At 37.2% G+C, this 27,166-nt stretch overlaps 1 long non-coding RNA gene across 1 annotated transcript in view; it reads right to left on the reverse strand.

The window, feature by feature from the left end:
• The window catches only part of LOC106997486 (uncharacterized), a 188,157-nt gene that overhangs the window by 125,180 nt on the left and 35,811 nt on the right, over positions 1-27,166 (reverse strand). Inside the window, exon 2 of the long non-coding RNA XR_001443678.2 lies at positions 16,298-16,374. This is a non-coding gene — a long non-coding RNA (uncharacterized LOC106997486). The remainder of the gene's footprint in view (positions 1-16,297; positions 16,375-27,166) is intronic.

Below are 27,166 nucleotides of genomic sequence, written 5' to 3' on the forward strand. Positions count from 1 at the left end.
GTTCTATCAATTATAAAGGGCATAACATTAAGCAGTATTGCCTAAAACAACAAGCTAAGTGTTTTACTGGTTAATTCTAAGAATTTATAAAGAGGGAGAGGGAGGGAAGAGAGAGAGGGAGAGAGAGAACTCAAACAATTGCAAAGCCATTCAACAAGGGATTGAGTTCTAAACAAACTAGTCAACAGATAAGCTGAATATTCAGTAAGTGAATGTTAACAGTTGTTGATGAAGTGACAGTGGGCTGTTCTCTATAGAGGTCTTTGTTGCATCTTCCCTTTATATTAACTTTCTTCTTAGTAGTTTATTTTTTAAAAAAGAAATGTGCACAATTATTTTGGACTGAATGACATGTGGGCCTGCCCCACCATTCTATTAAATAAAATCCATTCTTTCCTTCACGAAACACAATAAATACTTGGAAAACCCTACTATGAGATGATTAATAAAAAACTAAATTTTATTTTATTTTACTTTTATATAGCTAATATACATAATACATATTTGTTTTATATATGTATTATGTATATTCACTGATAATATATAATCCCTAATAATATTTTAAACATACCAGCTAACTTCTACAGCATTTAATTTGATGATAGTATTGTTAGAGATACATGATTGCTATCAACAGAGAACTATTAGCTTTCTCAATAACCAGCATCATAAAACAACTGGCCAAGCATCTATGTCATTCAATGATTCTGGCTCCCTCATTTTGAAATTGCATTTGAGTACTTGATGTTGAAAGATGATTGACCACAAGAGATGTTGAAATCTAAAAATACATAATGCAATTGATTCATAAAGCCAAGGTTGCTAATTGGGTAATATTGTGCCTGCCTATAAATTGACTGTCATAAATCTGTCTAAGGCACCTTAGGATATTACACAAGTCTTTTCACCCGTAAAGTATATTTCCTTTAATTGGACATTGCCTAGCACATTTTGTATATTATAGTTTATTTTATTTTATTTTTTTTTTTTTTTTTTTTGAGACAGAGTCTCGCTCTGCCGCCCAGGCTGGAGTGCAGTGGCCGGATCTCAGCTCACTGCAAGCTCCGCCTCCCGGGTTCACGCCATTCTCCTGCCTCAGCCTCCCCAGTAGCTGGGACTACAGGCGCCCGCCACCTCGCCCGGCTAGTTTTTTGTATTTTTTAGTAGAGACGGGGTTTCACCGTGTCAGCCAGGATGGTCTCGATCTCCTGACCTCGTGATCCGCCCGCCTCGGCCTCCCAAAGTGCTGGGATTACAGGCTTGAGCCACCGCGCCCGGCCATATTATAGTTTAAACAAAACTGTTATATTACCACAAAACTATTTCTTGAGTCACTTAATCAGCTACCACAAAACTCATTGACACAGAACAGGAGTCATTACAATAGGAAATAAAAAACTGATTAAAATGCCAGAGTTCTGTGCCAAAATGTTTTTTTTTTTTTTCTTAATGGCAGTATTAGAGATCTGACATAGTTTCCTCCTATTTGTTTCAAAAGATTTTTAAAAACAGCTCTCCTCTTACTTACACTGCCATAAATGAAAAATCATTTATAAGCAACATGCAGAAATTACATACTATTTTAACAGGATATTGTATTTTCTTTGTTCCTTCATTAAATATTGATTTGTACACTAACTTCTTTTTTTGTGCCAAAAGAAGCTAAGCATCAACTGCCTATGAACTGGTTACAGATATAAGCATTTCCATGTTTCCAGGTCGCTTCTATAGTTAGTGACTATTCAAAAGGTATATGTATCTCCAAATAAGGGGCATTATTGTTAGGATCCAAATAACTTAATGTAGAAGACAAGAACATATAACATAAATTCACTGCATCAAAAGATTCTTAGGAGTCAAGACTATTCTCCCTTGGCTACCTTTGGCATAGTACCTTACATATAGTTGATACATAGTGCATATCATTGTAACAAACTTAATGTTTAATATGGAGGAGCCAGTTCTTTAAAGCTTACTCTGTGTATTCATACACACACACACACACACACACACACACACACACACGCACGCACAGACACACAAGATTAGGTTTCCGTGTTTTAAAAACATGCCGTCTACCTCAATCTAAACTAACCTTCTGTAACTAAACCAAGACTGAAGAACATTTCAGTCATTTTTAAAAATGCAAACATCAGACATCCATCTTTAAAAAAGTGATCCTAGAATTCTCCTAGCAACAAATTCCCATTAAAATAGCTCCAATGCCACAGAAAACTTTATGTGGAAAAAAAAAAGTTAACAACGTCTATTTCCTATTAGCTGGAAGAAATTCATGACAAGCATCTGTGGCTGCTCCCTATTGTAACTCACTGTCTTTATTTGGGGAGGGGTATTTAGAGATGGTCAGAGCCATGGGTCTAGGGACAAATTTAAGACATGTTATTCGTTTCTCACCAAAGACCCAGTCATGAAAGGTTTCAGAATAGTGTTGTGAGAATCTACTTTGAAAATGAAAGAATGTTTATTGAATCTTCAATACAATAATCATGTGTTTTCTACCAGCTCCTCAACGGTGAGGAAGTGACTACTTCTTAAATTCAATGCTTGTGTCCAAATGACTCATGAGTCTGGAGACAACAATATCAGTGTCTTAAGAACCACTTTTTGAAAGTCTCCCTGAGGCTACCCAAGTGTATTAATAGCCAAGACATGTGCTGGGATACTGTCAAATGAGAATTTAAGGTGAAAAAGACCCTGTTTATCTTACCTGAAAAATGACTTTAGAAGACTAGTATTTAGCTTCATTTATTGACTTTTTGAACTTTCTAACAGCTGGTGGACTTCTTGTGCCTAGTTTCGCAATCTTCTACTCTTTCTTCCAACCTTCTAAGCACTATATTTTTATAAGATTATTATTTCTCTGAGCTGAGATTGGAAAATGTTTTATTGAGAAGCATTTTCAGTTGCCTACAACTTGGTAAAAAGGTGCTTACTCTTGCTGTTGAAATTTTGTACTGATATGATATTTGGAGAAGCATTGATTAATATGAGCATATTTTAAAACTGCTTAAGGTTCACCAGTCAACTTTTAACCTTTCTTTAGGTTGCAATCCCGTAGCAACATGCACTAAGGAGTGATTTTTGCTACTACTTCTCCTCCTCTTTCCTCCAGCTTTTTCTTTTCTAAATTTTTTTACTTAAAAAAAAAAAAAGAAAAACCTTTAAATTTTGCTTAGAGACCCAGAGCAATCTGAACAACCACCACAACCAAAACAACTACAGTAAAATAATAAGTATGTGTGGGTATATATTTATTTCAAGCATTTCATAAACACTTACTTTCCTGAGGTTAACAAATATACACAATGAACAATATGTGGTAAATTTGGATGAGTCATTCCCGTATATAGAATCTCTGGAAATCTCAACCACTGTTCTTGTCAATCATCAACTGATTTAATTCTCATAACTCCTGAAGAAAATAATTTTAATTTCTACCATGAAAAATATGCTGTACAAAATGCATTTGCATGAACAGAATGGACAAGTTAGTAATAATGCATGAACATTAATCATGTAATTTACCTTTTACATTTAAACACTGTACTAATGAAAACATCTGTCATTCCCTACTAAGTTACATGTCACTCTCAAAATCAGGGAATTAAGATCCTTCCAAAACCCAAAAGAATCTAGAAATTAACAACGCATCCTTTTTCTTTATTTTTCTATAGGCCATCACAAAACTCTCACTTAAGAATCAGAACAAAAGCTGTACCCTCAGTGTCTCAGTCACCCTTTGCTGCATAACAAACTACTACAAAATTTGGTGGATTAAAACAAAAAGTCTTCTCTGGGCTTTGCCAGAGCTCACTCATGTGGTTACACTCAGCTGGAGGATCAGACAGGCTGCAGGGTCCAAGGTAGTCTCACTCACTTGTCTGATACTTGGTGTTGGTTGTCAGTTGGGAAGCCTCAGTTCACCTAATGGCTTTTCATCCTCCAGTAAGCACAAGTTTCGTCACATGGAGGTCTCAGGGTAGCATTCTACAAATGCAAAGGCAGAAAGTGAAAATTCTGTTAAGTCCCAGCCTCCGGAACTCACACATCACTTCTGGCACATGCTCTTTGTCAAACAAGTCACATGATTAGCCCAGCGTCTAGGTCTAAAGAAATAGACTCCACTTCTGGATGGAAGGAACAGCAAAGTCATATTGCACAGGGGCCTGGATACAATGATTGGAGAAATGTGTGCCCATTAAATAGTCTACCATACCTAGTTACAAAGGCCAACTTTTCAGTTCATAGAACAGGTCGACGTCTCATCCCAGGCACTTGAAATGACAAATGTCCAATGTCAGTGTGTGTCAAGCATTTGAAAAACAGCTTGTACAACACTTACCAATATTCCACACAATTTTCAAAATGACAGAAGACTAATCCAGAACCATGTATGGTAAATAATGTTTTTCTGATCAAACCAAGAACTTGGCATCACTAGCATCATGCTTTATGTGCTCATACAATATTTCCTATTATGTGAAACAGCCTTTGTGTCCTGTAAGCAAGTGCAGTTACTCCAAATTCACCAAGAGCTCACCATGGGCCCTATGGGTTATCACTTCTAAACTGAACAGCGCTGTAAATATTCTTTTAAGCAAGTTCCATATGCTAACAACTGTGATAGAAGTTTTTTCCTTAGATGGAAAAAATATATGAGGGGCATAATGAAATGGTAAAAATTTTCCCTGAGTGCTTTGTGAGAACATAGGAAGGGAGCCTCATCGCCCCTAATCTGGAAGATAACTCCACGGAAACGATGATTTAACCACCATGAAGATATATCTTCTTTCTCTATTATCACACTTTTTACTATATTTTTAAATTTTAGATGATGTTCTAGAGAAACTACAAGTAAAAACAAAACTTCTTTTCCCAAAATGATGTAAACAGAGAAGGTTGGGCAAAATTCAGATCCACTTTATGTTATTTAAATTTCAGCAACAGCATCTACATTTTACAGCTTTTAGTAAGCTTTCACTAGCTATGTCTTGATGTATATAAAGACAGATAAATAACAAAATTAATAGTAATTATTTTGTCTCATTCAAAGATCTCCATTACTTGTGCTATAAATAACACTGGTCATTAATACTTGTCTACAAACCGTAAGTACTTTTAAATTGTATCTCATTACAGCAAACACCTACAAAACATAACTCCTTGTCCTTTCCTTCTAGGTAAAGAATCGCTGGATTACAGAGAGGTTCATTTCCTACACATATGCATATGCCTTTGTGTACTGAACGTGAAAGATTTCTTTCAATTTTAAATGTTTCCCTTGGACAATGATCAATTTTTTTGTGAGTGGTGTTTTATCTTTTAATTTATTTTAACTGCTTGAAATGGACCAGCTGCAGAGTGGGAAGTGTGTTGACATTTATCTGAAGTCTTATCTTTATTAAATCACTTGTATTATTATACTACATAAACAACTTAATAAACACAGCAAATACTTATCTAACTGGAGTCAGTAAGTCTATTGAGCCAGCCAATTTACTCTTAATTTTCTGAAAAAGATAAAACCTCCTGTATCAGCTGAGTCACTGGGGAAATTAAGTCTTCAGTTATCAAATCTGTTACCAAATCCAAAGTACCCCCCATGAGTACCTGATTCTTTCTTTTCTATAGACACCCAATGGAACTGGATAGTGACCTTTCTACTCGTTCCACTTCACAAATGTAATTCTTTTTCCACCCTCCCCCAATATCCCAATAACTTTCAGTTGCCCTTTGCCATACTAAAGGATGTTATCAAGAGATTGTTTAGTTTTCTTTAAATATTTATAGTCACATTCATAATGAAAGAACAATGTGATGGGATCTTCCCTAACTGAAGTCAAATGGAAGGTTTAAAATGTTCTCTGTAGTCTAACGCTGGACTGTCCAATATGGTAGCCACTAGCCACATTAAAATTTAAATTAATTTAAAATGCAAATTAACTAAAATGAAATACAATTTAAAATTCAGTTTCTCAGTCACACTAGCCATGTTTGAAGTGCTCAGTAGCTATTTGTGGCCTAGTGCTACCTGAATGGACAACACAGAGACAGAATATTTTCATTATCACAGGAAGTTCTACTTTCAATTGCATGTTAAAGTACTTTTGTTGCATTTTTTAATGCCAAAAAAAAGTCTATTGAAGCCTCCTTTGTCCCTCTGTTTAATATAATTTCCTTCATTCCCCATGGGAATTGCTTTCATGAAGTTGAACACCTTTCCCACCCATATTTTTAAAATATATATTTTTCCTAAAGTGTATTCATTAAGGAATAGTAGCACTTAAACCTTTATATTAATAATAATCTCACTTAAATTTTTTACGCAACATTTTAATTTAGAAATTTATGCAAGTTAATAGTTTGTTTAGTATTTCAGATAGGTAGGTAGGTCTCAAATCATTTTGTATCCCATTGCATGAATATACCTTATTTATTTAGGCATATATGATTTTATTTATATTTTTATAATATCATCCCTCTCACAAATAGCTATTGTTGTGGTTAGGTGACCAGTATAGAAAAAGATGATGAAATAAAAATCATTATTTCATTTGGCAAGTAGCTACTTCTCTCTCCTATTCCTCACAGCCAAAACGCCACTACCAAAAGGCCTAGGTAATCAGGTGCTGTTAAACATAAAGGCTTCTATGTTTCTCTTCCCCAAATACTGTTTATTTCAAAGACAGTAAACAATTACAGAGATTAAAGGTATAAGATAATTACAGCTTTCAGTGAAAAGAAAAAATTGATAATGTTATCTTGTCATAGTTTTGTTTTTGTTTTTGTTTTTTGAGAAGGAGTCTTGCTCTGTTGCCCAGGCTGGAGTGCAATGGCATGATCTCAGCTCACTGTAACCTCCACCTCCTGGGTTCAAGCTATTCTCCTGCCTCAGCCTTCCGAGTAGCTGAGACTACAGGGCATGTGGCACCACGCCCAGCTAATTTTTTGTATTTTTAGTAGATACAAGGTTTCACCGTGTTGGCCAGGATGCCTCAATCTCCTGACCTCGTGATCCGCCTGCCTCAGCCTTCCAAAGTGCTGGGATTACAGGCATGAGTCACCGCACCCAGCCATCATAGTTTTAAGTAATGCTCCTTACATTTACTTTTTGCTCAGATGGAGGATAGGAATATGATCTTTCATATACGGCGGAAGGCACTTGAATAAATCACCAATGCAAGATTAAGGAATAATCATACTGTAATCAGCAGGACTCAACTCACCCTATTGGAGAACAGCAACAACAAAAAGTTAAATACTTATTTTTAATGTTCAAATTAGCCACTTCAGTTCCTGTAGTATCAAGTTAGACTCTGCCTCCTCCCTGTGAATTATGCAAGAACCAGATGAGTCTTCTGAGTTTGAAGATGGAAGTACTATTTCCAGCTGTGTCTCGAAGAGAGCTGGAGAATATGCTGAGCTTACCTCAGGCCCTGTTCACCTTTTCCTGACTTCCATACATATTTGGCAGCCATAGTGCAAACAGGCCATCCATATGACGAGAGACTGTTGGTTTTAAGTTTATTTTATGTCAAGTATTTTACATATCTTATCTTATTTAATCCTCAAATAATTCTCAAAGGAATGTATTATTTTTATCCCCAGTTCACCTGTGACAAAACTAAGGCTCAGAGAAATGAAGAAATTGGCAAAGATTGTGCGGGAAGGATATAACATTAAATTTGAGACATTCGTCTGAAATCAAAGCTCTTTAAACTGCATTTTATTCCATAAATAGTTACTGAGTGAAATATTTTATTAAATAATTCAGAAGAATTAGATTCTAGCCTGTTTTGACCAAACTAACTACATGAACCTGGCGACAATGTTAATAATTATAGGTCTTTCTAGTGTTTTATTAAAAAAAAGCTTTATTCCCCTTAAGAGCCTCCATTGTCTCACCTATATAATTCAAAGATTAAATTAGATGATCTCTAAAGCCTCTTCCAAGCTTAAAATTGTGTGAATTCTAATGACAAAATCATTAACAAGTGCTGATTAAGATGCATTTGTTGCAATAAGACCTGTACAAAAGATAGAAAAAACTTCCTGTTCTCAAGGATCCGGCAATCTAAAAAATGCCCATCAGTCACAAATACAAAATTAAAGATAAAATAGACAGAAAGACAAATATGTGATATACCTTTAAAATCTAATGAATGCTAAAACTACAAATAAAAATAAATGCTGGAAAATATTAATTATAATTTAACTTTCCATTACACATTGTCAAATTAGACTTGTTTTTAACAAATGAGACTGTAAGCTCCCTGAAGGCAAGGGATATTTCTTTTAGATTTGCTCCTCTGCATCATATACCCAGGGCTTAGAATTATGACTCACATAAAATGGTCATTCAATAAATATTCATTGATTGGGAAAATGAATGAATGGATAGACTTTATTAAATGAATGGGCAACAATATCTTTTATATTTTAATTCATTGCCTTTTAGGGCCCTAGGCAGCTTCTTGGCCAGCAGAAAAAAACAGTCAATAAAAGGCTGAATTATTAATGTCAGTTTACAGAGGTTAAGAGATTGAGTTTTACATCGGTTCATTTCCTTACATAAAGGAGATGAGAATAGGTACCATAATGGACTCTTGGGAATGTTTTAGATGTTGTTTTGTTGGTTTGTCTGTTTTTAAATGGTCAGATCCTCTGTCCTCCCACAGTCTGATATAGGGAGAAGCTAGAAGGTAGTATATGATTTGGAGGATAAGAGGCTACTGAGAGGGCCTTCCTGGGAGAGCTTACCTGGGAGGTCTACACAGGACTAAGTTCTGTCACTGTGGTGGCATTGGTGAGTGCTCTCAGTACCATGCAGTGCCTGCCAGTGGGCATGTCTTCATTAGAAGTTCTCACCACTGTGGGGTGAGAACCTGCTTTCCTAGTTTTCCACCTTCATCTTCATGCATTGTGAACCAAAGGATTTGCAACCGTTCTCTGACATTGTGCTGAGTTCTATACTAACTACATAGAATACCACCAGCAAGCACCTCCCTCAGAAGGTAGGACATGATAGTGTGATGGTTAAAGCCCACAGGCCAGGTACTGGGTGGGACCAGTAGATCAGAGAACCCACTTCAATTGCATTAGAGTTTCTAGATCTGAAATACTGCAACAGATAATCTATACCAGTGGCCCCAAACTTTCCTGGCTCCAGGGAATGGTTTCATGGACAATTTTTCCACAGATGCAGGTGGAGGAGGGATGATTGGGAATGAAACTGTTCCACCTCAAGTCATCAGGCATTAATTAGATTCTCATAAGGAGTGCACAAGCTAGATCCCTCACATGTGCAGTTCACAATAGAGTTTGTGCACCTATGAGAATCTAATGCCACTGCTGATCTGACAGGAGATGGAGCTCAAGCGGTAATGCTCACTCGCCACCACTCACCTCCTGCTGTGTGTCTCGGTTCCTAACCACAGACTGGTGCCAGTGCCGGGGGTTGAGGACCCCTGATCTATACTACATGTTTGGAAGAGAAAGGAAACAAAGCCGTAGAAACCCGACATGTCCATTCATCATGGATTGACATAAAATATAATATTATTAAGCAAAAATTTCTATCACAAAAAAATAATTTGCAAAATAGAATGATGGTGGGTGTTTATTCTAAATTTTTTATTTGCTTTTATGGCTAATTGTAGTCAATATTTTTTAAATCCCAACATTGTGTGGGAAAATTTTAGAGTAATAACTTGACATAGAAAAATACCTTAAGAACCCTGCCCATTTCCATATTTTATAAACGAGAAACTAAGGTCTGACCAAATTAATGAAATAAAGCAGGAAAACAAGGTTAGAGAAAAGAAATTAAAAAGAAATGAACAGAACCTCCACGAAATATGGGACTATGTGAAAAGACCAAATCTACGTTTGATTGGTGTACCTGAAAGTGATGGGAAGAATGGAACCAAGTTGGAAAACACTCTTCAGGATATTATCCAGGAGAACTTCCCCAACATAGCAAGGCAGGCCAACATTCAAATTCAGGAAACACAGAGAACGCCACAAAGATACTCCTCGAGAAGAGCAACCTCAAGACACATAATTGTCAGATTCACCAAGGTAGAAATGAAGGAAAAAGTGTTAAAGGCAGCCAGAGAGAAAGGTTGAGTTATCCACAAAGGGAAGCCCATCAGACTAACAGCGAGCACATATCTCAGCAGAAACCCTACAAGCCAGAGGAGAGTGGGGGCCAACATTCAACATTCTTAAAGAAAAGAATTTTCAACCCAGAGTTTCATATCCAGCCAAACTAAGCTTCCTAAGTGACGGAGAAATAAATTCCTTTACAGACAAGCAAATGCTGAGAGATTTTGTCACCACCAGGTCTGCCTTACAAGGGCTCCTGAAGGAAGCACTAAACATGGAAAGAAACAACTGGTACCAGCCACTGCAGAAACATGCCAAATTGTAAAGACCATCAATGCTAGGAAGAAACTGCATCAATTAATAGGCAAAATAACCAGCTAACATCATAATGACGGGATCAAATTCACACATAACAATATTAACCTTAAATGTAAATGGGCTACATGCCCCAATTAAAAGACACAGACTGGCAAATTGGATACAGTCAAGACCCATCAATGTGCTGTATTCAGGAGACCCATTTCACGTGAAAGAGGCACATAGGCTCAAAATAAAGGCATGGAGGAAGATCTACCAAGCAAATGGAAAACAAAAAACAGCAGGGGTTGCTATCCTAGTCTCTGATAAAACAGACTTTAAACCAACAAAGACCAAAAGAGACAAAGAAGGCCATTACATAATGGTAAAGGGATCAATTCAACAAGAAGAGCTAACTATCCTAAATATATATGCACCCAATACAGAAGCACTCAGATTCGTAAAGCAAGTCCTTAGAAACCTACAAAGAGACTTAGACTGCCACATGATAATAATGGAGACTTTAACACCCTACTGTCAATATTGGACAGATCAACGAGACAGAAGGTTAACGAGGATATCCAGGACCTGAACTCAACTCTGCAACAAGCAGACCTAATAGACATCTACAGAACTCTCCATCCCAAATAACAGAATATACATTCTTCTCAGCACCACATCACACTTCTTCTAAAATTGACCACATCATTGGAAGTAAAGCACTCCTCAGTAAATGTAAAAGAACAGAAATCACAAAAAAGCTGTCTCTCAGACCACATTGCAATCAAATTAGAACTCAGGATTAAGAAACTCACTCAAAACCACACAACTACATGGAAACTGAACAACTTGCTCCTGAATAACTACTGGGTAAATGATGAAATGAAGGCAGAAATAAAGATGTTCTTTGAAATCAGTGAGAACAAAGACACAACATACCAGAATCTCTGGGATACATTTAAAGCAGTGTGTAGAGGGAAATTTAGAGCACTAAATGTCCACAAGAGAAAGCAGGAAAAATCTAAAATTGACACCCTAACATCACAATTAAAAGAACTAGAGAAGCAAGAGCAAACACATTCAAAAGCTAGCAGAAGGCAAGAAATAACTAAGATCAGAGAAGAACTGAAAGAGAGAGAGACACGAAAAACACTTCAAAAAAATCAATGAATCTAGAGCTGGTTTTTTGAAAAGATCAGCAAAATTGATAGACTAACAAAGAAGAAAAGAGAGAAGAATCAAATAGATGCAATAAAAAAATGATAAAGGGGATATCACCACCGATCCCACAGAAATACAAACTACCCTCAGAGACTACTAAATATACCTCTGGGCAAATAAACTAGAAAATCTAGAAGAAATGGATAAATTCCTGGACACATACACCCTCCCAAGACTAAACCAGGAGGAAGTTGAATCTCTGAATAGACCAATAACAGGCTCTGAAATTGAGGCAATAATCAATAGCCTACCGATCAAAAAAAGTCCAGGACCAGATGGATTCACAGCTGAATTCTACCAGAGGTACAAAGAGGACCTGGTACCCGTCCTTCTGAAACTATTCCAATCAATAGAAAAAGAGGGAATCCTCTCTAACTCATTTTATTAGGCCAACATCATCCTGATACCAAAGTCTGACAGAGACACAACAAAAAAAGAGAATTTTAGACCAATATCCCTGATAAACATCAATGCAAAAATCCTCAATAAAATGCTAGCAAACTGAATCTAGTAGCACATCAAAAAGCTTATCCACCAAGATCAAGTGGGCTTCATCCATGGAATGCAAGGCTGGTTCAATGTATGAAAATCAATAAACGTAATCCATCACATAAACAGAACCAACAACAAAAATCACATGATTATCTCAATAGATGCAGAAAAGGCTTCTGACAAAATTCAACACCGCTTCATGCTAAAAACTCTCAATAAACCAGGTATTGATGGAATGTATCTCAAAATAATAAGAGCTACTTATGACAATCCCACAGCCAATATCATACTGAATGGGCAAAAACTGGAAGCATTTCCTTTGAAAACAGGCACAAGACAAGGATGCCCTCTCTCACCACTCCTATTCAACATAGTATTGGAAGTTCTGGCCAGGGCAATCAGGCAAGAGAAAGTAATAAAGGGTATTCAATTAGGAAATGAGGAAGTCAAATTGTCCCTGTTTGCAGATGACATGACTATATATTTAGAAAACCCCATTGTCTCAGTCCAAAATCTCCTTAAGCTGATAAGCAACTTCAGCAAAGTCTCAGGATACAAAATAAATGTGCAAAAATCACAAGCATTCCTATACATCATTAACAGACAAACAGAGAGTCAAATCATGAGTGAAATCCCATTCACAATTGCTTCAAAAAGAATAAAATACCTAGGAATCCAACTAACAAGGGGTGTGAAGGATCTCTTTAAGGAGAACTACAAACCACTGCTCAACAAAATAAAAGAGGACACAAACAAATGGAAGAATATTCCATGCTCATGGATAGGAAGAATCAATATCGTAAAAATGGCCATACTGCCCAAAGTAATTTATAGATTCAATACCAACCCCATCAAGCTATGAATGGCTTTCTTCACAGAATTGGAAAAAAAACTGCCTTAAAGTTCATATGGAACCAAAAAAGAGCCTGCATTGCCAAGACAATCCTAAGCCAAAAGAATAAAGCTGGAGGCACCATGCTACCTGACTTCAAACTATACTACAAGGCTACAATAACCAAAACAGCATGGTACTGGTACCAAAACAGAGATATACACCAATGGGACAGAACAGAGGCCTCAAATAATACCACACATCTACAACCATCTGATCTTTGACAAACCTGACAAAAACAAGAAATGGGGAAAGGATTCCCTATTTAATAAATAGTGCTGGGAAAACTGGTTAGCCATACGTAGAAAGCTGAAACTGGATCCTGACCTTACATGTTATACAAAAATTAATTCAAGATGGATTAAAGACTTAAATGTTAGAGCTAAAACCATAAAAAACCTCGAAGAAAACCTAGGCAATGCCATTCACGACATAGACATAGGCAAAGACTTCATGACTAAAACACCAAAAGCAATGGCAACAAAAGCCAAAATAGACAAATGGGATCTAATTAAACTAAAGAGCTCTGGCTAGCAAAAGAAACTACCATCAGGGCAAACAGGCAACCTACAGAATGGGAGAAAAATTTAAAAATCTACCCATCTGACAAATGGCTAATATCCAGAATCTACAAAGAACTCAAACAAATTTACAAGAAAAAAAAAATGACCCAATCAAAAAGTGGGCAAAGGATATGAGCAGACACTTCTCAAAAGAAGACTTCTATGCGGCCAACAGACACATGAAAAAATGCTTACCGTCACTGGTCACCAGGGAAATGCAAATCAAAACCACAATGAGGTATCATCTCATGCCAGTTAGAATGGCAATCACTAAAAAGTTAAGAAACAACAGATGCTGGAGAGGATGTGGAGAAACAAGAACGCTTTTACACTTTGGGTTCGGGGGGGAGTGTAAATTAGTTCAACCATTGTGGAAGACAGTGTGGTGATTCCTCAAGGATCTAGAACTAGAATTACCATTTGACCCAGCAATCCCATTACTGGGTACATACCCAAAGGATTATAAATCATGCTACTATAAAGACACATGCACATATATGTTTATTGTGGCACTATTCACAATAGCAAAGACTTGAAACCAACCCAAATGTCCATCAATGATAGAATGGATTAAGAAAATGTAGCTCATATGCACCATGGAATACTATGCAGCCATAAGAAAGGATGAGTTCATGTCCTTTGTAGGGACACGGATGAAGCTGGAAACCATCATTCTCAGCAAACTATCACAAGGACAGAAAACCAAACACTGCATGTTCTCACTCATAGGTGAGAATTGAACAATGAGATCACTTGGACACAGGGCAGGGAACATCACACACCAGGGCCTGTTGGGGTGGGTGGGGAGCAGGGGGAGGAATAGCATTAGGAGAAATGCCTAATGTAAATGATGAGTTGATGGGTGCAGCAAACCAAGATAGCATATATATACCTCTGTAACAAACCTGCACATTGTGCACATGTACCCTAGAACTTAAAGTATAATTTTTTTTAAAAAAAAAAAAGAAAGAAAGAAACTAAAGTCTACAGGGTGTTAAGTAACTTGTGGTTTGGTCAAGAACTAAATTTTCCCTTTCATTATATACTTGACATTTCTCTTGCAAGGAATTCCTTTATTGCCCAGCATATAAAGGTGTGTAATCCTCCAAAGATCTCAACAATTTCTGGCTGTGAGCCATTTTAATTCTGAACTCATCAAACCATCTCTGTTTTTTTATAACATAGATAAATCATGAGAAATATTTCTATAATAAATAAAGCAATTACTCCTCTACTCCCAAAATGCATGGTACCAACTCATGGCCATTAGGCATTTTTTAAAATTCTAGCTGTGTTGTTCTGATTCCAATTATACAGTTTTTTAAAAGTCTTTGCATATAAGAAATCTAAGCCAGGAAAATTTTTGGTAGCTTTAAATAGGAGATTAAAAAGATTCTTAGAATGACCTGAGTATGTCCCCAAACACTCTAGAATAGCATCTTTAAATATCACTGCCAAACAAGTTTTAAGGAATGATGTCCTTAAAGTCATTCACGAACATCTCAAAGAATTAAGAAATGGGTGAATTCCTTGTCTTGATTCCCATTAAAGAAAACTCTAGCTATAAATACGGTCTTTTTTCAGACAGATAGAAATTGATTAATTCACTTCTATCAGAATTAAATGTGTGGGCAGAGGAGGCATCAGGCTTAGGTTGGAATTATGGAATCTCAGCACTAATGCATCTAACTTAGTGACCTCAGGCATTTCTCTCAGTTTCTTCAACTGTAAAAAGGAGTAATAATAGCAACTTCCTCTCAGGATTAGTGTGAAGACTAAAGGAGTCATCTGTAAGTGCAATAGGTTGAATTGTGGTCCCCTTTTCCCAAAATGTATGTTGAGGTCCTAACTCCTAGACTCTGTGAATGTGACCTGATTTGGGAAAATAGGATCTTTGCAGATGTAATCAAAATAAGATGAGATCATTAAATAAGATGAGATCATCAAAATAAGATGAGATCATTCTGAATTAGAGTAGGCCCTAATCCAAAATGACTGGTGTCCTTATAATAAAAGAAAACACACACAGGGACGAACATCATGTGAAGATGGAGGCAAAGATTGAAATGATGGTGCCACAAGCCAAGGAATGCCAGGGGCTACCAGAAAACCAAAGAGGCAAAGAAGCATCCTCCCCTAGAAATTTTGGAGGGAAATTGGCCCTGTTGATGCGCTCATTTTGGTCTTTAAGGCTCCAGAGCTCAGAAAATAAATTTTGGTTATTTTAAGCCACCCAATTTGTGGCATTGGTTTACAACAGTCCTAGCAAACTAATGCAGGAAGGTTCTAACGTAGAGCTCAGCATATAATAAGAGTTCAATAAACTATTATTATTACTACTACTCAACAGATCAAGGTGTCAATAGAAAAAAAGAGTGATGTATATTTTGCTTTACACAGCAAGGGACAAAGATCTGTTATAGATCATATCATAAGATTCAGGACCTTTCTTTAACACAGATTTCTTGGAGGGCCTTACACTATACCTTATTTTGTATTCTGAAAGTTGTATAAGTTTCAGGCCCCACAAAACCATGACCCACTCCTTCCTCTGACAGTTTGGAATTCCTGACTTTGAATCTTGCTGTTTCCAGTAAAAGCAAGGGCAAGCTGCCTTTTCCCTGCTTTCAAGACTTATGAAATCTTACGGCCCTAGCCTTGCCCTTGCTGTCTCTTGTGAAGCTGCAGCTCTTTAATGACTTACCAGTACCATGGATAGGAGCTAAAACTCCTGGTTTGGTGTCCTTGCCTCTGAGTCTCATGAACTTGCTTCACTGACTCCTGTGAAGAGAAAAGTAAAATGGTCCACAGAGAGTCACCTTTTCAGCCTCCAGTGCTCTTAAGATTTGTCTCATTTCATCGAAGAAGTACTACTATGAGTCTGTTGTTATGTAGTATCAAGGTCTGGAGAATCCCTTTTGGCCCATATTTTCCCAGCAAATCTATTTCTAGCTCATTCTCAAATTCTTATAACCATCATGCCCCCAAAACTACCAATGCTGCTCTACAAGAAGTGCTAGATTCCACAGTGTAGAAAATTCACATATCTGTTTGTGGCTGCAGGCCCTTAGCTAAAACAAACTGTTCCCCCTTCAGAGGACCATTAAACATTTAAAATATAGAAACTCCTTCAGAACTAAGCAAATGGATATAACTTCCCTTCGGTTTCTCATAGGCTCTCAAGGGGATGATTATTTTGTTTTTAAAAAAAAAAGTTAAATTTGGATTTTCACAAACAGAGTTTTCTTAAAGCAGGTTGCATTTGCCCAGAAGCTCTGAGAAGAAATATTTATGAGTGTCTATCTTGCTTATTAAGGGAGTACACATGGATATCATTAAAAATATGTAGAAAAGCATTTGGGGATGAATTGTTAAGTCTTTCTGTATTCGTTTAGTTTTCACAATTCAACATTGCATAAGCCAGTAACCTTAAGTTGGGGAGAATTAAGCCAAATTCTCCCTTGAATGCAGTAATCCAAGGCAATCCCAGCCAATCAGCTTTGTTCACCAATTAACACGGCTGCATCTTTATTGCGTGGTCCCAAAGGAAACATTGAAGAATTCAATCCCTTCCCCAACACGTTTTGCAAAAATCAGAGATTCCTTGGAAATTGCTAAATCACCTCTTAACTGATATCTTTCTTGATTAAAAGGTGAAAGTTTGTTTTACCACATCACTTTGTAGGTGAGTGGGGGAGAGTTATAGAAAAGTACTTCACTAGGAAGTTTTGGGATAGAAGAAAAGAAACACACAAAGGATTGAAATAGTGTCTATGTTCATCCCAACCACTGTTTATTCTCCCACCTCCACAATGAGACTCCACATTTGTCTCACATGCAGAACTTCCTTTTATTTCAAAGGGAATTCCACCTCTTCCAGGAATAAAAAGGGATAAGACAGCGAGGTGCAGTTGCTGTGATGATGAAAAACCATCCTAGAAACATGATGTAGTACCCAGAAGTAATGCAAACTTGACAGCACTGGTACATGCATTTTCATTTCAGGTCAGAACACCAAGATGAAGTTCTAATCGTGTTCCAATTCATTTTGACCTGAAATAGATTAGCAATTGGATTTTGAAAAATGTGTGCCATGCTACATTATTAAATCACTGTAAATCAGAGGATGATGAACTAACCCGATGTTAATTGTGAATATTGCTTCCAGGCCTCATTTCTTTAACAATGTGGAACTATGCTTTACTTTCAATAGCTTTTCCAATATGTTTAATTGCATATTATAACTGAAAGCTCTTTGTAAAATTCTAAAGCCTTATCTATTAAACATTCTTCCATTATTATTATCTACATTCAATTTTCACACAGAAAATCTTCCCATTTACTACCCTCAAATAAAACTTTAGTAATTGTCAGTCTTCCTAATGTAAATATCTTTACAAAGTCCAATAAACTCCCCTCTCTCTATTTTTGATTCACAGAGATTTTAATCTGATAATACAACTCAGCAGGTATCCACTTTAATAAGTACTGAATGTAAAACGCAGAACCTTTCATTGTTAGAATATTCCTAAATCCTTTGATTGAATAGATCCTAATACTAAAAGCATTTTCAAAGGAAATGAGGAAAGACACAATCCCATTATTACATTATTTTCTTGGCATTAAAAAAAAAGTTCCATGACCCACTTTATTAGTGGTTTTCCTAGTCAAGCTTATAATGATTTCTGGCCTTTGCCCTTGGGTGCTTTCCAAGGGATTTAGAGGCATATATCACCTTGACTGATATGCGATATAACTATTTAGTACAGCTATGAAATTAACTGTTCACCCTTTAGCCTGGGGCTTAATGGAATACGGGCTGGATATCACGGGCATTATTTAATAACTCACACTTTATCCCTTTCCTTTATGAAGTTCAACATTTTAACAAATGCTGACCACTTGTTGCTTTTGCTGAGATTCCCCTATGTTAGCCTGACAAAGAACATTCTTCCTTTTCATTCACGAATTCATTCAACAAATATTTGGTTAGTACCTACTGTGCACAGGGTGCTAGGTGCAGGAATATGATGGTGAACCAAAGAAACCCACTCCTCATGAAGCTTACAGTGAGAGCCTTTCCTAACAATTATGTAGCATGCAAGGCCAGGTGTGGTGGCTCATGCCTCGTAATCCCAGCACTTTGGGAGGCCAAGGTGGGAAGATCACTTGAGGCCAGGAGTTCGAGACCAGCCTGGCCAACATGGTGAAACCCCGTCTCTACTAAAAATACAAAAAAATTTGCCAGGCATGGTGGCGGGCATCCATAGTCACAGCTACCCGGGAGGCTGAGGCAGGAGAATGGCGTGAACCCAGGAGGCGGAGCGTGCAGTGACCAGAGATCACGCCACTGCACTACAGCCTGGGTGACAGAGCAAGGCTTCGTCTCAAAAAAAAAAAAAATGTAGCATTCATACTCTTTTAAGGTTCCTATATAGTCTCACCTACTACATTTAGCTAGTCCTTGTTTATCTGAAATTCTGTGTTGTTTTTTCAGTCATCTCAAGTTCCTGTGTTTATAATATAGAATTATATTTCCATGGGAGAAAAGTTTTAAAAATAGTCCAAATAATGCAGTTTGTTGTGAAGACTTTGCATTAGATGTGAAACCATATTCCTACATCAAGCATTTCCCAGACAGTCTCAATTTATGAGACTGCATTGAATTCAGTGTTGATATTGTGGTGTTTTTGAATCATCATCTTGTTCCATGACTTTGCCTCATTGTTTCTCATGAATTGGAGGTGGCAGGGAGGCGGGAGAGAATTAAGAAAGTTAGCAACTTTGTTTTAAGGTATCACAAGCATTTTTTGCTATGTGTCCCCACAGTACTTAACATATAAATCTATATATTGCATATTATTTTCCATAACCTGCCTTTTCCATTCCAATTTCCAGTTCCTACCCTGTAATTTCTAAGTACACATAATTACTACTTCAGGTGCTAAATTCTACATTCACAAGTATCTACACCCCAGCCCTCCAAAACAAAAGACATCAGCTAGCTAAATACAATTACCATATTATAAAACGTACAAATTTCAGCAATAACCATGGCTTAAGAATATTCAAACATAGACACTCTTCCTCAAGGATTTCTTCCTAATGAAATTTAGGCTTTGTTTTAACAATTTTGACTTCAGGATACATCTTTAATAAGTGGCCAGTCTCCATGGCTGGGCACAGTGACACACACCTATAATCCCAACACTTTGGAAAACCAAGGTGGGAGAATTTCTTGAGCTCCGTTGTTCAAGACCAGCCTGGGCAACATCGTGAGATCCCATCTCTGCAAATAAAAATTTAAAATTAGCCAGGCAGGGTGGTGCATGCCTGTAGCCCCAGCTATTTGAGAGGCTGAGGCAGGAGGATTCCTTGAGCCCAGGTGACTGACGCTGCAGAGAACCGTGATTGTGTCACTATACTCCAACCTGTTTAACAGACCAAGACCTCCATCTCTAATAATAATAATAAACAAGTGGCCAATCTCCAAATGTTAGGAAACAGAAAATAGATGTAACAAGAAAAGTAAGTGTGACTATATAAATATTTACAATTTTTCTTTGTCCTTGTAGAGAAGACTTTATATTTCAGTTCAATATTTGTATATGTATTCAGCAAGGAAATATTTGGTTAGGAAATATTTGGTTAAACCACTACCAGACATTTTTCTCAATGTTGAAGATATTATTGTGGGGAAAAAGAACAAAACAAGTTTCTGCCCCTATGAAGTTTACCTTCCAAAAAAACAGGCAGGTAAGCCCCCTGCTCTGGTCACTTTTTCAGCTACATCAGGAAGGAGCTCTATATGATGTTAATGTTGACAGATAATATTTAATTTTTCTTTGTAATGAATAACATATTTAATATATTTAACATGCAGTCTAAATATAGCACCTTTATGACTACAATTCACCAGTGGTCTCAGGTAACATTTTATTGGTAATAATGACTATTTAAAAACCATTGAGAGTTAGCTAATTCTATAAATAGGAATAGTAATGGAAAACTATAGTACCTGTCCTCATCACTTATTTAAAGGAGAACCATCAGTTACATCTTTGAAGGGCAGTTTGACAATATTCTCATCTGACATGCAGCCTTTACCAGCTGTCTACAGTCAGCATCCATTCTGATGGATTGCAGCCTGTGCCACACTGATTGTTAAATGCCCAAATATCACACTGGCAAAGCTTGTCAAAATTTTAATTAAACATATTCTTAAACTCAACAATTCCACATATGTGTATATCCTAAAGATATACTTGCATATGTAAGAAATAATCTATGTAAAATGATATTCATTAAAACATTATTCAATATAGCAAGGAATTGGAAATGACCTAAATGTCCATCAATGGAGGACTGCTTAAATAGATTATGCTACATTGATAAAATATTATGCAGTTTTTTAAAAGCATGGAACAGGCCGGGCATGGTGGCTCATGCCTGTAATCTCAGAACCTTGGGAGGCCAAGGTGGGTGGATCACCTCAGGTCGGGGAGTTCGAGTCAGCCTGACCAATATGGAGAAACCCTATCTCTACTAAAAATACAATGCTGGTGTATGCCTGTAATCCCAGCTACTCAGGAGGCTGAGGCAGGAGAATCGCTTGAACCCGGGAGACGGAGGTTGTGGTGAGCTGAGATTGCACCGTTGCACTCCCGCCTGGGCAAAAAGAGCGAAACTCCGTCTCAAGAAAAAAAAAGGCATGGAACAACTCTGTGTGCAACAATATAAAAAAACTCTTCAAAAAGCATTATTAAATGAAAAACATCAAAGTAGAAGGCACTGTGCAATATGCTATCATTTGTGTATGTGTATGTGTTGAATGCAGGTGTGTAATATGTATATATATATACATATACACACATATTTACATACATATATATTTGTGAATGCATTGAATGTGTCTCTGGCAGGATATGCAAGAAACAGGTAGCTGGCTGTCTTCAGGAAGATCTTAGGTAGCCTATTACCTAATATTTTTAGGAGGGAGGAGGCTTATTTTTTGCCTCAAATCCCTTTGCTACCTTTTGAACTTATTACCATATGCATGTATAGCTTTTTATACTATTTTTTCAAAGAAAATCAATCAAATAAACATGGTGACCCTTATTTTCTTTATATCTAGAGAAAATTTTATCTTCCTAAACATTAAAATGGGGAACAAAAAATCAAACATTCTCAAATGGCTTCTATTCTAACCAGAAAGTATGGCATGCATATTCATACTGTGAGGTTTTTCCCTCTTTATCTTGTAATTCTAACAAAATGTCATGAACCTGTATATTTTACATCTTTTCATTATGTATATGTCAGAGAATTGATAAGCAATCTGCACATAGTTTAGAACCAGTGCATTTTCTTCTTTTGGGTTTAATGTTGTCAAATGGGGTATAAAGCTGCCTGCACGCTCTTCAGTAAAAGTTGGTTCTTGGGGACTCTGCGTCAAGATGAGGCTCATTACTCATCCCTTGGCACACTAGTTCTCACTTTCTACTCACAGACATGCAGAAAAGACTTCCACATATTGGACCTGACCTCTTGTTCTCAGAAAATTCAGAATTTCTTTAGAGGACACCAAGGTAGATCCTTGCAATGGCTTTAAAAACAAAAGGAAAAGAAATGTAATTCTATTATTTTAAAGGTAGTATCTTTAATTTTTCACTTTATTTACTGTCAACCACTGATGCATATTGACATAAGTACAAACAGATTATTTTCAAAGACTGTCAGGGAAGATTTTTAATCTATAATAAACAAAGAAAAGTTCGCATCTCCAGAAAAGTAATGAAACTTTGTGTCAAGATGAATTTAGCACATTAAATTTGCTGCAGATTTAAATCAATGCAGATAGTGCCAAATAAAACAAAACAAAAAAATGCAAGGGAAGATTCAGAAACATTGATCATGGCCAAAATACGCCCCAACACTGTTAAGAGGTTTACTTCAGTAATATCTGTGGTCATTGACTAGATCAATGAAACTCATTCTTTCAAGAGCATCCAATTATCAGTTTACTGTAGAGTGAGCATTCTAATAAATCAGCATACTTTACATAGAATTAGACAAAGCCAACACGTAGGTTAACAACACTGTACAAAAAAATCTAGTATGCACTCCCAGTAAGTCCAGAAAAGTAGTCTTGTGATAAATTATTTTATTTAAGTTTGACTCATACATGCAAACATTTCCAAGCCATGTCATTCTGATAGGTAGTTTATGGCTAGCAGTATTAATAGAGTTTGATTAAGCACTTAAGAGCTCAATATACCTCTGTCATATTTACCAAAAAAAAAAAAAAAAAAAACCCCAGCATGTTCAGTGAGTGCAAATGGACATGAATTGAGGTATATATTATTCAGAAAGTTAACAGTAATATTTTTTTACAACTGCTTTGGTCATTTGGAAAACAGGCCTTCTTAATAGAATTCAACAGCTTAGATGCAATGAGCTGAAAAATGAGTAAAGTAAGAGAAACATCAGAAACAGAATAAATCAAGTCAGTTAATATTGGTTTGAGATTTTTTTTCCCCAAGAAATACCCACTGATTACAGGTAAAGAAGATTTCGTTGACAGCTAAGCAAAATACTAACAATAACAAATCGTCTAGGGCATTTTCAGTCACTAGTAGGTCAAAAGAGAAAATTCAGACATGAAACTAAATTTTGTTCTGGAACATCACAGTCTCTCTTCTAAGGCGCATTAACAGTTAAAATTCATGACAAGAAATGTTTTGTAAAAATTGAAATCTGGGCCGGGAGCAGTGGCTCAGGCCTATAATCCCAGCATTTTGGGAGGTGGATCACCTGAGGTCAGGAGTTCGACACCAGCCTGACCAATATGGAGAAACCCCATTTCTACTAAAAATACAAAATTAGCTGGGCGTGGTGGCACATGCCCATAATCCCAGCTGCTCAGGAGGCTGAGGCAGGAGAATAGCTTGAACCCAGGAGGCAGAGGTTGCGGTGAGCCGAGGTCGCGCCATGGCACTCCAGCCTGGGCAACAAGAGCGAAATCCTGTCTCAAAAAAAAAAAAAAAAAAAAAAAAAAATCTGATTTTTATCCAGTCAGCCTGCTGGACGTGATGACCAATCCTGATCATTTACATCCCAAAGTGACTGAGACACAATGTATTGATGAATTTAATTCTTGATGATTCATGGCAAATATTTCCAGAAAAGAAAAACAGTTTCTAAAAATGAACACCAAGAAGCTCATGGGAATTGCTGTCATTCCCCTAGGATTGGAGGCACTGGAATACTCCCAGGAGCTGAAGGGTTTGGCCTTGAGAACTTGGACTGATAGACACAGTCTTGGTCCCAAAAAGTAATCCAATAGAACTGTCTCATGACTATACTGAATCTTAAATTTAAGAGCTGAAGCATTAGACAGAAACGCCAAATTCCAACTCTGGCTTTGCCCTATATAAGCAGAGGATCTGATACTGGGAAAGGGGTGAAAAGAGACAGCTTTTGAAAAGCAGTAACAGTAAAGTGGAAAGATTATGAACTCTGGAGCCCAAGAAATCTGAGTTGATCCCACTAACTATATTCCTGTCATGCCTCAATATTCTCATCTATAAAACGGGGATGGATACTAATTCCACATTTTTGTAATGTTGTAAGTATTTAATGGGTGTGTATGAAAAATATCTTACCAATGACAGGACTCAAAAATGGATATTATTTAGGCAGTCCACACGTTTTCTCAGATTATGACTCAGAGGTACAGAGGAAATTTAGTTTCATTAATGCAGTGTAGTTGGCCCTGTAATTACTGCTCTTGGTATTAGATGGGATGTTGGCAGTTTTCCAGTGTTGTAGCCATATTATTCATTATTTTGTCTTTAAATATTCTCACAACTGGAAGTGAAGAGAGAACCGAGAATAGACCAATTTGTTTTAAAATGTGATGATTTCAAGAATTAAAACCAATGATTCGCATCATAGCTAGTTTTGAGTTTTTACAAATATCAATGTGTTGTCTCACTCTAGATTAATTAACTCAGAATTTATGGGAGTAGATCCCTGATTTCAGTATTTTTAAGCTCCTCAGTTGAATGTAATATATCATCAAAATGGAGAACCACTAATTTATACAGTCTCTATAGCATTTTTTAGTCATTTGAATTACTTAGACACTCAAAAGGCTGGGCACAATGAATGGCCCACAGTCTGGATTCTGTTAGCAAGATTAGAAGCAGAGAATTACTATTGGGTAGACAACCAATGGCATCTGCCACATTTGCTAACCATTTGCTAAAGCGATTACCAGTGTACTCTAGCATCCAAACCTGATTTTAAAGACCATTCCCAATGCTGCTCTCTCCTGCTTTGGGTCAACTAACCTTATGACATAATTTTGGAAGTAGAAGTCTGCAAACATGATTTAAGAAGAAATTAAAGTGCATCAATTTAATATTTGCAAAATTTTATTCCCTACACAACATTCTAATACCAGCAATGGGAACCACGGCAGCTAGAGTGTGTGTGTGTTTGTGTGTGTTTGTGTGTGTATGTCTGTGTGTGTAAGTACACAAATATAAGCATGTTTTTGTCACATTTCCCCCTTATTCTGCTCCCCTATTTCCTCTGACACACTATGAGGGCGGTGTGCTGTTTACAGATGCAAAAGTTGCCGTACAGTAAAATGCTTTAAGAATTACAGTTAAAATTACAGGGTACAAGACTCAGGTACTGTGGTTATTCTGCCAAGTATTAGGGAAGAATGCAAATTATTTAAAAATCTGAACAATCAATTAAAATTGATCTTGGTTTGCTCCCCATTGATTCCCTGGCTGAAACTTGGACAAGAGGGAGTGCCTCCAGGAGAAAGTAACTATGAAATAGAGTTCCTCCCACTCATATTCCTGGGTGCTGTGGTATATTGAACTCCCTTTATAAATGGCAGATACTTCAAGATGCAGATCATTTAAATGTGAAAAAAAATCCTTATCTGGAAAAAATGCAAGAAAAAGAGATGGTTCCTGTGAGCCAATATTCAACAATATTCTACACTATTAGTAATCTATCACTATTATTTATATGGTAAGAGAAAACCAGAGATAACATTACTAGCTAAGAGAGGTGTCAATTAATAAGATCTGATGTTTGACTAGTTTTAACATATCACTGACCTGTGGATTGTTATTCTGTAAAGAGCTTGTTGCTGTTGTCAGTTTAGCGTCTTATCCAGGTGGCTTCTTAGGCTTAGCTACTTCATCTCTGACAGCCAAATTCTGGGAGGACTACCTTCAATTATTATGCTCTAGCATCCACACTCTTGGTTTCACTACTTTGACTGCCCCTGGGTTAATCTCTCTAGAATATCTATTTTCATCCTTGCATCATCTGGGAACTTGATAGAAATGCAAATTCTTCTGGCCAAGCTTAGATCTACTGACACAAAAAACTCTGGGGATAGGGCTCCGCAATTTCTCTCTCTCTCTCTCTCTGTGTCTGGCGCTCTCTCTCTCTCTCTCTCTGTGTGTGTGTGTGTGTGTGTGCGTGTGCATGTGTGTGTAAAACAGAGTCTCACTGTTGCGCAGGCTGGAGTGCAGTGGTGCAATCTCGGCTCACTGCAATCTTTGCCTTCCAAGCTCAAGCGATCCTCCTGCCTCAGCTCCCCACCCCACAGCTGGGACTACAAGCACGTGGTTTTAGTTCATTTTTATATTTTTTTGGTATAGATGGGGTTTTGTCATATTGCTCAACCTGGTCTTGAACTCCTGGGCTCAAGTGACCCGGCTTGCAATCTGTGTTTTAACAGTTGGTTCTGATGCATGCTAAAATTTTAGAACCACAGCAATATAACAAACTTTTCTATGAGATCTTTCTGTGAGTGGCCATCTCTTTCTATTTGAGGGTGAGTGCATATAGCCCTGTGAATACTCCTCTTGATGTCACATGAGATTTTGGCAGTTCCCCCATATTATAGTCACATGATTGATTGGCTACAACTGCTGTTCTGTAAACCTACCTTTATTTTAGGCTGAAGATCAATGGAAAATTAATAATACATTCCTGTATCTTGTGCTCCAAAAGACATTTTGACCTTCTTTTATTATTTATTTTTTCTCTTTTCAAGATAGGGTCTCCCTCTGTTGCCCAGGCTGGAGTGCAGTGGTATGATCATGGCTCACTACAGCCTCCATCTCCCAGGCTCAAGCAATCCTCCCACTTCACTCTCCCAAGTAGCTGGGACAACAGGTGTACACCACTATGCACAGCTAATTCTTTTTTTTTTTTTTTTTTGTAAAGACAGGGTCTCACTATGTTGCCCAGGCTGGTCTCGAACTCCTGAGCTCAAGAAATCCTCCTCCTGCTTCTGCTTCCCAAAGTGTTGGGATTACAGGCATGAGCCACTGCACCTGGCCCATTTTGAACTTCTTAATATAGATTTGTCTTTGTCTATTGGATGGGTGACAAATGGTTGATGAGTGGGCATTAGTGGAGAACTAACATTGCATGATTTGCATATCTCCTTGTATAGCAGATGGAAGGGTTAGGTTATTAGTGAGCAAAATCTTCCAGATAATTGTCTCTAGAACTTCTCCTGAAGACTGCA

The sequence above is a fragment of the Macaca mulatta genome, chromosome 3, assembly GCF_049350105.2.
Source record: "Macaca mulatta isolate MMU2019108-1 chromosome 3, T2T-MMU8v2.0, whole genome shotgun sequence".
Lineage (NCBI taxonomy): Eukaryota > Metazoa > Chordata > Mammalia > Primates > Cercopithecidae > Macaca > Macaca mulatta.